Genomic DNA, 13,070 nt, shown 5'->3' on the forward strand with positions numbered 1-13,070 from the left:
TTGCTCCAAACTGTGTGTGCGTGGCTGCGGGTAAGCCTGTGTTGTGGTCTGTTTGTGTGTCCCAAGTCACATTATGGTTCTATTTTCTTGGGCTAAAACTACTAATGGACTACCTATATAAGACAATCAATCTGAACTTTGATCTGAATATAAATGTCTAAATGGTAGCACTGGGTTTTTAAAATAAAACTTTATTTCATAGTTTTATGTTGTGGTGTATAAGAAATGAATCCTCATTGTAAGTGAATGAGTTCTGAGTTAAGAGCTCTTAAAATACTGGAAAGAGCTTCAACATGAGGCAGGGCTTTATCAAGTCGTGCATTCATCTGTAGAATAGTCAGCTGGTGCTTAAATTTAGTGAAACAAGAAATGTCATATCGTATCAATTGACAGCCCTAATATTTTAGTGAGGGAGACGTTACCTGTTTCCTGATTCCGTATAAATCTGTAGTGGAAACAGGCCAGACCATCTGTATAAGTGAGAATGAACAGCCCCATTTTAAGATATGTAGCTTAGACATGTGGTATTGTAAAGGTATTGTAGACATACTGTATAGCCCAGGGTCTACAGATGAAAATGAGCCTCCCTGGGTAACTCTGGTGTGTTTGCAGAAATGTTACGAATGTGCATTGACCCTGTCAAATCAACTTATAAATTAAATTAAAATGTCAAACAACCCACTAAAGGTTTGATCAATAATTATCTGATGTTTAATTTAGCCTAAAAATAATGCAGGTCCTTACAGAATGTTAACAATGGCAGCAGTTATTTACTAACGGGAATGTGTGGTTTGACGGGAGTCTCAGAAGCTGAAGTACCCAGACCGCACCTGAGAAGAACCAACAGTAATGCTGGGTAATATAGCACTTTACTGTACTTCACAGAATGGGTTTGTATATGATTATTATGAAACAAACCCAGGCTGGAAGAACCACTCATGACATTTAAGAACACTGACATCAAACTATCCTGGCTTCACACATTATTGTAAGTCCAATGCTGTGTTTTTAAACCACCAGAAAGGTTTTTTGTTTTACATATTTTTGTATTCCTAAACCACTAGTGATATGCTGTGCACTGTTCTACACCACTGTCCATTCCCTTACCACAGTGTTCACCCACATCCTCTCTCTGACCCTCTTCACTGTTGTGTATGTAATTTCACCTCACGCAGTGCAGCACCCAGTTTACAGGTTTCCTCTTAATGTTCTGCATTTTGCAGAATAGGGAGAATCTAAATTCTTATGTGACTAATTCTATATCTAACTCACGGTTACTGAGGCGCATAACAGTAGCAGCTGTAATGTTATTCTTATTGCTTGGCCTTGTGTAAGAGCTACGGCACGGTGAAATACAGCAGGCTGCTTTACCTTGATTTTACGACCGGTTCATTTACAGTAAATCTACTTTCTAAGTGCGACACCCCCTAATGCATTTGCCTGCTTAGCCACAGTACGCTCCGGTGCCTGACTTCCTGATTCCTCTTTACTGCGTTGCCACGGCATTTGCTCATTATTGCAATTAAGAAACGCGAGCGGACTCAGTCAACGCGACCACGGAACGACGTAGCCGTAGTCGCGGCGAGCCGATCGGCGTAGCTCCGTGGCGGGCGCGGTGCGGCGCGGTGCGGGGCTTGTAATTGCATTATGAGCGAGCGGGGGGTCGGGCCGAGCTCCGGCGCATTATATATCGGGGGAAGTTTGTTTAGCAGAAATGACACGACCGGCCGCGTTAAAATCCCTCTGACAGCTGAGCGTCGAAGTCAGCGCTTTTTTTCATTTTTTTTTTTTTTCATTTCCCTGCTGTTCAATCCATCCAGCAGCTGTCACCATGGGGGAGCAGGCAATCTATCAAGGTACGGAGAGGCATTCCTCTCACCTGCATGGCTCCTTTAATGAACAGCCAACATGATCCCGGCTGACAAGCAGGAAATGGATGTAGTAAAGGTGGTTTCTGCATGCTCTTTGCATCTCTGATGAATCGCCGTGCTGTGAGGCAGATACGAGCGGCGGGCAGAGACGGGGCTTCACGGGGAGACGGAGCTCGCCGAGCCAGAGGGTCACTTCATTTTTGTTTTTTTCCCCCCCTCTCCTCCTGGATGCTGGTGGAAATTGCCAGCCGGCGTGGAGCTGGGCTCCTCTCGCCTCCTCGCGGCGCGGATAACCAGCTCCATCTCCGGGCCCTTCTCGCTCTCCCCCTGTTCGCAAATGGAATCGCTCTCCGCGGGGGTCAGAGGTTAAGGCAAAGTCGCCCTTCCTTGGGGACCACCTCCCTGTGGCCCTCTCTCTCTCTCTCTTCCCCCCCACTCCTGGTCACCCCCTTCCCCCTCGGGTTCTGCAGACACCTCAGACCTTGCCTACTCTGAGTGTTGGAGGAGGAGAGGGAGCGAGGCGGATAATTTATGATTTAATTTAATGCAGGCAGGCGCAGTAATTCACCCGGACCTCCAGGGGGAGCGCAGAGAAGTCGTCTGGAGAGAGGCACCACCCTCCTCCCGCCGCTCTCTGAAAGCACTCAGCTTCCTCTCTTTCATCTGGCCAATAAAGCGCATATCCCCCATACTCCCATACATAAGAACCATTCCCGTCCACAGCCGAACATTAAAGAACAACTCATTGTCCACTGGAATTCACAAGGTTGGTCTGTTTCCTGTGTGCTGCATTTAGAGAGAGATTTCCAGAAATTCACAGGAAGCGAAACCACCATACACATTAATGAAAAGACTGCTTGAATCATGGAGGGAGAAACCATTTGAAAGGGATGGGCAGATGTCTCTCCTTTTGTTTTTTTATTATGTCTGGATCCTAAAGTTTCATGACATGAAATGAAAAAATTCTATGTGAGATCCACATATAACATTTTTGTCCAACTGTTTGATTGCACATTAGTCTAAACTGTATATGCCCCTTAAGTATACTACCGTCTCTACCTGCTAGAGGAGCCATTGAATCATTAGCAGAAAATAGAAATCGTAGTCGAGAACATTTTTGTTTAATCAAAATGTAATATATGATTACCGAAGGGCATCATTGTGATAAATGACTGCCACTATTGAATGCAAAGTTATACAAATATCCACTATGAACTTTAAGATGTAAGCTATTTAACTTCCCTGGGTACAGGTGTCTGTATAACTGTGAACTGTATTTTGTGCATTCATTTGTTTCCTGACCTCTTCCTGGTTTCCAAGGCACAATAGCTTCATCAATGAACCTTAATTACTCCTTAACAAAGCCTTAGCAACAGTCTGCACCATGGGTCAAAAACCAGAGCTTCCAGATAATGACCTTCTAACCCCTGTAGAAATGCTAACAGGATCTCCTATTGGGAGATCTTCCTACATGAGATATTGCTAACCTGAGTTCTTTATTACTTCATTACAATTAAGTGAAAGGGAAGACATGAATTTACCACTGAATGTTTAGTGTTCTGCAGGTGCTTTTACTGGAGTATTACAACCACTGTATGGACAGAGAGAGAGATCGGATTCTCCTTCTGCTGTAATGTGGTTATTTCTATATTTTACAGTTAGGGAACATTCGTAAGAATATGACTTCTGTCAAAGAACAGTCATTCATTCTTACTGCACCTGGATACAGAACAGTATTATATTATACTATATAAAAAGAAATGGTGTATGCTTGTTCAGATGATTGATTTTAATGACACAAGGTTTATAAAGTTTTTATATATACTTGTACTTGTAGAATTAGGATTGCTAGGTCCACTGTTCTAAATTGTTGTTTGTTTGTACTGTATTTTGGGTGGGTGAGTGATGGGGTCTGGGTGTTTGTGCGTGCATGCATGTGCATGCATGTGCGTGTGTGTGTGTGTGTGTGTGTGTGTGTGTGTGTGTGTGTGTGCGCCAGTCTCTTTTCCAAGAGACATAGATTAAAAAGCAGGGAGAAGATCAAGCAGGGGTGGACGATATGGCCAAAAAAAATCATCATAGTTTTTCAGATATATGGGAGGTACACAACACAATATTTAGTGTTAATGTGTTTAATAAACAAATTAATCATAATAACATGTTTAATGCAGGTTTTGTTAATTTGTTTGAAGAACTCATACATTCGATGTCAGTTGTAAATATATTGTGAAGTCCTGAGCATGAAAAACTAATATTCACATATTTCTTCATAGTGAGGAAACATTGAGGCACAAGGTCTTGATCTTGAAGGTGAGGGTATATACATGCAAATATAGATTAATTCTGTTAAATCCTAGCAGGGCAATTATGTTGGAATGTGTACTGGGAAACTGTGGTTTATGTGGAATTCTTCAGGATGGTTACCATACTATCACTTACCTATAATTTCAAATGCTGGGCAGCAAGCATTCAGTGGAGACAATAAAAATGTAGTGGGGGAAAATAATAGTAAGTTCTACTGTACTTCAACTTCAACATAGTAGTGAAATCCTTCATCATTGCTGTTGATCAAGGCTTTTCAAACAAGCAACACAACACAAGTAGTTTTTCAGAAATGTTTACCAAATTTGCATGGCTTAAGTTGTACTGATGGCATTATACAATAATCATCTCATCAACCCCTAAGGGCAAGACTGATGGGATTAATCCTGTAGTTTCTCCACTTGAAGAAGGAAGAGGTCCGGTAATATTAATTTTAGTTGACTGATGGGCAAATCTTTTGAATTAAACCAATTGTTATTTTCAGAATATTCCTAAATAAAAATCAGTGAACAAATAGGAAAAAAAACTTTTATAGTTTATAATTTATAATACAATGGTTTATGTATAACAAAACAATGTTGATATCAAGTTGTTTTTTGGCCCTGCTACCAATAGTACATTAGTAATGATATACAGTGAATTACAGTGAAACTTGTGATAAATGACTGCCACTCTTGGAAACAGAGCTACACAAATATCGACCATGAACTGTAAGATGTAAGCTATTTAACTTCCGTTGGTACAGGTGTTCGTATAACTGTGAACTGTGTTTATGTTCAGTTATGTGCGTTCATTCTCAGGGAAATTTCAACAGGGCTACTTTTTGAGCAATTATCTGCACAGTATGAGTGACAACAGGTTGGCTGGCGGTGCAACAGATAGTGACAGTGTCACCTACAGGTCTCTAGAGGAATGGCATGCTGGCAGTGGGGGTCATACTGTAAGTAACATACTGAAGAAGAGTAGTTCAGGATGGTAATATAGAGAGACATTTCACTCCACGCTGACCGCTGTTGTCCTTATAATGACCTTACACTCTCTGTGCAGCTACTGCTGACCTCATCACTGTGTTTATCAAACTGACCTCATCATTGCGAGTCTCTGGCATTGACCTCATCACTGTGAGTCTCTGGCATTGACCTCATCACTGTGTATCAGTGTCGCTGACCTCATCGCCCTGCGTCCGTGGTCTCTTTTCTCTGCGGTAGGGGAGCCTCGATCTCTGGGGCTGCGGTACGGTGCGCGGTGACAGATTGGGGCACGCTCCACGTTAGCCCGCCCCATGATTTCTTGGCGGTCGGTAACGAGCCGTTGGTAACGAGGCTGTTTGGCAGGATTAATGAGTGCCGTGGTGGTGGATGGATGCTTGGGTCTCGGTTGCACTCCATCACAGTGAGGCAGAAGCCCCCACTGGGCCCCCTGTGGGCCCCCACCCTGGAGGACAGAATCACTGCTGCTAATGCATTTCTTAATTACACGTCTTTAGCAAACACTCATTAAAAACATCATAACTGAACAGAGGCAAAATGTGCATACTGCTGCAATTAGTCAGGGTGCAGAAGTTGTGGAGAATGGCAATTATTTAACAGGTCAGTTCCATCATATGCAGAGGGCGTGGCCAATACCCATAGTAACGCAGGTACAAACGTCACTTTTACCAGGAGCACCATTTGATGTGTGACGTGCATCTATACATTTCTAAAATTATACAGAGATGTATAATATAGTAAACGACTCTCAAACGATTTTGGATGAGACAACTGTGATACAGCTGCGCTAGTCAGGACAACTGTAAATTAGCTTGCTTGCTTGGAAATTCCATCAAGATTGCTAGCTCGTTATGATGTCTGCAGATTATAGCTGGTCAGCTGTCATGCAAATTGCAGGCATTAAAATTAATTTCCAGCAGTTCAATTACGCTGATTCCCTCCTTGGGGCTGGGCAGCATACTCAGGGTCTGTTACAAATCTGTATTTTGTTTTTTGGTTCGGGTTTGGTGGATTGGTGCATTTGTACAAGTCCTTAATAGCCTATATGAATAAGAAAAAAAAAATATATACATGAAAGAGAGAGAGAGAGAATAAGCTTCAGTTTGACAGTCGTGTAAGTGTGTCAAATGATCATTTTTTGAATGATCCCGGTGAGTTCTGAACAGCCGCTGCAAGAGGAACCGTAGGTCTGCTGTCCTGAGCAGTGCATTCTCTCTCTCTCTCTCTCTCTCTCTCTCTCTCTCTCTGCTCCTGTCTCTGTCAGAGATCACAAGGAATAATTTTTCCCATCAATCTTCGCAGGGTAGTTTTGCCTGAGAGCGTGAGCGAGTGAGTGTGTGTGTATGTATGTGTGTGTGTGGGAGTTCCAGGTGGGGGGGGGGGGGGACTTGGGGGAGAGCAGAAATCAAATCACTTAATTGCGGCATTTTTCATCTCCATCTTTTGTTTTATGGCGGTGAGGGCCCTGGAGTAGCGGCGTGTGATTCATGGCTGTCACTGCAGCGCGAACAGGCCAATCCCTCATAGCGGGAGGGACGCCACTGAGCGCGCCCGCACCATCATGCTGATGAATATGACCCGCCTGCTTCTACCGCTCTTAGCAGGAGGCGAACGCTGAGAGAAGATTAAAGCACTGGACTCGCAGCTCCGCTCGTGCTGGACGCTCCTCCTCCCGTGCTAGACACAGCACTGACTGTGCTGGGCCGTCTTTCTCCTGTGCTAGACACAGCACTGACTGTGCTAGGCCAGTCTTTCTCCTGTGCTAGACACAGCACTGACTGTGCTGGGCCGCCTTTCTCTGATGTAGACACGCACTGACTGTGCTGGGCAGTCTTTCTCCTGTGCTTGACACAGCACTGACTGTGCTGGGCCGTCTTTCTCCTGTGCTAGACACAGCACTGACTGTGCTGGGCCGTCTTTCTCCTGTGCTAGACACAGCACTGACTGTGCTGGGCCGTCTTTCTCCTGTGCTAGACACAGCACTGACTGTGCTGGGCCGTCTTTCTCCTGTGCTAGACACAGCACTGACTGTGCTGGGCCGTCTTTCTCCTGTGCTAGACACAGCACTGACTGTGCTGGGCAGTCTTTCTCCTGTGCTAGACACAGCACTGACTGTGCTGGGCCGTCTTTCTCCTGTGCTAGACACAGCACTGACTGTGCTGGGCAGTCTTTCTCCTGTGCTTCACACAGCACTGACTATGCTGGGCAGTCTTTCTCCTGTGCTTGACAGCACTGACTGTGCTGGGCAGTCTTTCTCCTGTGCTAGACACAGCACTGACTATGCTGGACCTTCTTTCTCCTGTGCTAGACACAGCACTGACTGTGCTAGGCAGTCTTTCTCCTGTGCTTGACAGCACTGACTGTGCTAGGCAGTCTTTCTCCTGTGCTAGACACAGCGCTGACTGTGCTGGGCACTGTTCCTGTGCTTTACACAACACTGTTTGAACTGTATTTTCATTTTCATTTTGTATATTAATTCTCTAACCTGGATAATTCTACTTTAATAATGAGTCAATGGAATCAAAAATAACACTTCTGAAATTATATAAGTGTCACAAATATTTGCACCCCAGTTTTCAGTAAAAGTTGTGAACTCTCACTTTGTAAGAATAATACTCTGGGGTATTCAATAGTGTTTTATGAGATTGATAAATATATTTGGGGGGATATTTTGCTATTTCTCAATAAAGAATTATTCAAGATTCATCAGATCCATTTGGTCTACACACATAGACTGCTCTCATCAATTTAAAGTATACATATTGATCCATTTCAAGTCTGGTGACTGAAGTGGCCATTGCAAAGCATTCATTTTGTGGCTAGTTGGCCATTTCTTGGTTGGTTTTGAGGTATGCTTGGGATCATTGCGGCAATTTGAGCTTTTTGGCAGTGAGGATGCAGTATATTTGTTATGGAGCATTGTTTGTTGTGAAGTCTAAACCTTGTGTTCATATATGAAGAAAGAAGTGGTACAATTGCTGTGCCAGAGATCTGTCTGTCGGTGAGTCTGGCTTTAGTGAGGGATCATCTGGGATGGCTGTCTCTCTGTCTGATGGTGATCAGTCTGTTTCTGGTGGCAGTCTGTCTGTCTGATGGTGATCAGTCTGTTTCTGGTGGCAGTCTGTCTGTCTGATGGTGATCAGTCTGTTTCTGGTGGCAGTCTGTCTGTCTGATGGTGATCAGTCTGTTTCTGGTGGCTGTCTCTCTGTCTGATGGTGATCAGTCTGTTTCTGGTGGCAGTCTGTCTGTCTGATGGTGATCAGTCTGTTTCTGGTGGAAGTCTGTCTGTCTAATGGTGATCAGTCTGTTTATGGTGGCAGTCTCTTATGGTGATCAGTCTGTTTCTGGTGGCTGTCTGTCTGTTTGATGGTGATCAGTCTGTTTCTGGTGGCAGTCTGTCTGTCTGATGGTGATCAGTCTGTTTATGGTGGCAGTCTCTCTGTCTGATGGTGATCAGTCTGTTTCTGGTGGCAGTCTGCCTGTCTGATGGTGATCAGTCTGTTTCTGGTGGAAGTCTGCTCTGTCTGATGGTGATCAGTCTGTTTCTGGTGGAGTCTGCTGTTGATGGTGATCAGTCTGTTTCTGGTGGCAGTCTGTCTGTCTGATGGTGATCAGTCTGTTTCTGGTGGCAGTCTGTCTGTCTATCGGATGGTGATCAGTCTGTTTCTGATGGCAGTCTGTCTGTCTGATGGTGATCAGTCTGTTTCTGGTGGCAGTCTGTCTGTCTGATGGTGATCAGTCTGTTTCTGGTGGAAGTCTGTCTGTCTGATGGTGATCAGTCTGTTTCTGGTGGCAGTCTGTCTGTCTGATGGTGATCAGTCTGTTTCTGGTGGCAGTCTGTCTGTCTGATGGTGATCAGTCTGTTTCTGGTGGCAGTCTGTCTGTCTGTCTGTGATGGTGGTTTGAAGGAGTAGATCTCCTCTCAAGCGCAATGTGCCCTGAAGGTTATTGGAGCGTCGTTGTGTTCTGTACTGGCTCCGCACGCATCAGCGAGAGCCTCCGCTCAGATTGGGAAATCCAGGGAGACAGAGACGAATTTATTTGTGCCATTCGGCACATCTGTGCGGAAGTAATTCTCCGCCGCGGTGAATTTGGTTTCCGAAGCTGTTCTTTGATCAGGCGCTCAGGAGTCGCATCTCCTCTGTCAGCGCGGCTGCTTCCCCGTTGATTTTTTTTTAAAGAACACGCGTCTCCGTTTCATTTGTGCTCTTCGCGAGCGACGGCGCCCGGGCTCCCGTTGTAACGTTTTGTCGTGTTTTCTTTGCGGAGAGAACTCCGGGGCTGACAGCGGCGCGTTCGATCAAAGAGCCCGGAGCCGAGAGGCACGCGGGCCCTTACTCCACGCAGCCCCGCTCCCCCATAAACACGCAAGAAAGAGAAAACCGCGCGATAAATTCTCCGTAAGAAGATATCAAACACTTCTCAGGAGGAAGCGTGTCCTCCTCCCTCGCTCCCTCCCCCCCTTCCCTACCCCTGCCCCCGAAAGGTTTTCCTCTTTTCTAAAGAGAGAGGGAATGAGCTCTCGTTGTCTAATCTGCTCGCTCTGCTGGGGCACCAGACCTACCTGTGGTGAAAGCCGTACCTGCCCAGAACGAGGACACCTGCCTTGGCAGATCCACCAGCAGAGAACAAGCGCTCCGAGGGCGGGAGGTCTACGTGTTCAGAGCGAGCACACCTGCGTTTAGCGGTCTACCTGCCCAGAACAAGCACGCCCGCGGTGAGAGCGACCACGCGCCTTCAGGAAACCTCCCGCTTCTGCCAGACTGTTGCTTTAATTACTTTTTGTAATTCCACCAGGAGAAGAGATGGAACTGAACGAATGCTATGCTGCGAAGCACTTTGTAAAGTAATGAATGCAGTTAATCATTATCAGTATTGAAAATTATACCTTTTAATGTGCTTTGTTTATGTATTGCTCCTGTATAGTGAGCTCCTGGAAAGGGCTGTGTGCTTTAACCGCAATAATAATAATAATAATAATAATACTGCTATAAGCAATATTTATAAAATGCAACATTTTTTCAATTATTTTGTAATGTTTGTGCATGTTCATGAGTTCACGTGCATTGTTTTTTTTCTAACATCACAGGTTGACATGCCAGAAGGAGAACACTTAATAAAATGAATAAATAGAATATGAAAAATAAATAACACTTAAATATATTGATGTTCATATCTCAGTTCTGTTCATGAATTTACGCTGAGGGTTTAAATCCTTACACCCAGGGAGCACTCACCATGCAATATACTGTCTGTTCCTTCTTCTAATCTTCAAGTTGTCTCCTCTCAGATATCCTCAGCCTTTTCCTTTCAAACAGCTGGGGCCCAATTAACTGTATTTCTGCATGTGTGTGCGTGTGTGTAATGAGCTGTGTGTTCTTGAGAGGTGGGTGCGTGTGTGTTTATGCGGTGCGAGGTGTGGGTGTTTGTGTGTGTTACAGAGGCGCACAGACACATAGCGGTGGGGCTCTGCCCTTGATAGCCGGGGTCTGTCTGGGCGGCCTTATTGACAGGTCGGTGTTTATGTGTTGTCAGCACGCTGTCTACAGCGGGGGTGTCAGCAGGTGGGGGGGCCTGGGGGGGGTGTTGGCACGGGCCCAGCTCGCTTTGATATTCTCTGGCTGAGAGAATGGCGGTGGTGGGCAAAGGGTGAGGAAGAGGCTGTGTGTAATGAGGATGAAAGGTTACTGTGAGGGTACTTCCTGCAGGCGAGGGTGGACAGGACAGATTGGGTGGGGTGATTGTGCTTTGGTGTGTGTGTGTGTGTGTGTGTGTGTGTGTGTGTGGTTTTTTGTTTTTGTTTTTTTTTGGGGGGGGGGGGTGGTTATGGGTAGAGCCCTAACTCCATGTGTGCTCACAGTGTTGATTCATAGTCACCAATGTGGTATGACATTTTAAACTACTTGAACCCGATCAAGACCAACTAACTTATAATGAACCCGCCTATAATGCATACCATAAAGCACAATGAGCTGTGATGTACTGTATTTGTAACCGGGACACCCAACAGCTTGTGTGTGTCCATCAATACACAGGCTTAGACGCGATCATTATGAGTCCTGATTTACTCATGCGTATAGCATTATTAGTTTGAAAGTAATACTATCAGTCTGTAAAGGTGAGAGCACAGTGTGAGATTACTTTTCCTCCTTGGATCTCCATTATTATCAAACAGTGAAGCTGAGTGCAGTAATACTATATAATGGCAGATTGTGGACCAGGGTGAGGGGTGACAGCCTAGCGTGTATTTATATATATATTTCCCTTCCTTCCCCTTTGAGAGTCGCTGGATCCATGCAACTAATTTCTGGAACACACCCTCACCACAATTATCATATACTGTCTACAGATTGCTGGATATACAGACAGTGACTCTGGATTCCATTTTGAGGCACATTTTGGTATATAAGGAGTTAATTAATGACCTCACCGGGGCTATGAATCCAGCCCCACCCCCCTTCCTTTGTGAGTCCGTAGCGATTGACACTGACCGTGACCTGGTACACCGGATCACCTGCACCTCCCCCTTCAGCAGCGACAGTGGTGTTGACCTGCCGCTAACATGGCGTCCTAAATCACACATGGTGATTATGTATGCAAACACTTCTGCTGTCAGGGCAGTTCTCCAATATCTGTGGACATTCATGCATGTCAAAGGGAGGGGGGTGGGGGGTAGTGATCGTGCAGGATGGAGGTCATGTCGTATTTCACCTCCCTGTTCCCAACAAGAACACCACCCCCCCAACCCCAAACTGGCTCTGCCTTTAGCCTGTGTGGCTAAGAGATCTCAGCGATGCTCTGTCCTGAGGCTCAGACTGAGACTGATCTAAGTAATTTTCTATGACTTGATTATAGATATGCCCGGTATTTATGATAATCTGTATGGTGTTATTGGTTTATAAAATGTGGAAATGTCACAATGAGACAACAGCAGTCAGAAGGTCACAATAACCCCCCCCCCCCCATAGAAAGTACCATAGGTCCACACAATCTCATCCTCATCAATGCACAAGGGACACACAGGCGTGAATCCCATGAAAACCCAGGGGCTCCATAAACCTGGCCCCATTGAAAACAAAGGGCCTCACAAAATACACTCCCATTCACACTGAGGGGCCACAAAAACTCAACCTGTACTGACACCATAGCACAAGGGGCCAGTGTGCATAATTATGCAGTGCATATTTTTCATGGATCTGCCAGCAGTTTATACTGACGCCCTGTCCATGTCTGCATTTCCTTTTTACTTTGGTTCATACAGTAGATTTCCGGCCTCATTCAGTTGCTTGTGGAATCGCATCTTCAGTTTGTGCTCGTCTGTTTGTCGTGTCTGTTTTCCAGGTCGCAGAGAGCAGCTCCGAGCCTCGCTCTTCTGTACTGTGCCCTGCTTTTCTGCCACACGTTTGCTCCGCTGTTTACTTCTGCTAATGAACTATGCAGATCGGAAGAATGGCTCGAATTTTGATGAAGCTGAAAATCGCAGAGCTGCATTATTGATGGCTAACACACTTTCCCTGTGTGTAAATAGGCTTGACACTGACACACTTTGCCCGAGTGTAAACACGTTGTACGCACTCGCGTTCTGGTGGGACCGCGTTTCAGCCTGGCTGCTGCATTATTGAACAGACGCGATGTTTGGTTGAGTTAAATGCACTCCAATCATTAATGCATAATGATACCAAGGACTACTGTAGCCGTCTACACGTGTTTCTCGATCTTCGGAGTGTCACCTCTTCAGTGTGTTTCTGCAGTGTTGTCTCTGTGCTGTCGGTACTTGTGATTCTGCTACATGCCTCCGTGGACCGGGGTATACAGCAAGTTATCATGCATTGCACAAATTAAATGTATTTAGGTAGCTGATGAAGAAATGAAAGTCCCACTGTATTAT

Source organism: Anguilla rostrata, chromosome 1 (genome assembly GCF_018555375.3).
Source record: "Anguilla rostrata isolate EN2019 chromosome 1, ASM1855537v3, whole genome shotgun sequence".
Classification (NCBI taxonomy): Eukaryota; Metazoa; Chordata; class Actinopteri; order Anguilliformes; family Anguillidae; genus Anguilla; species Anguilla rostrata.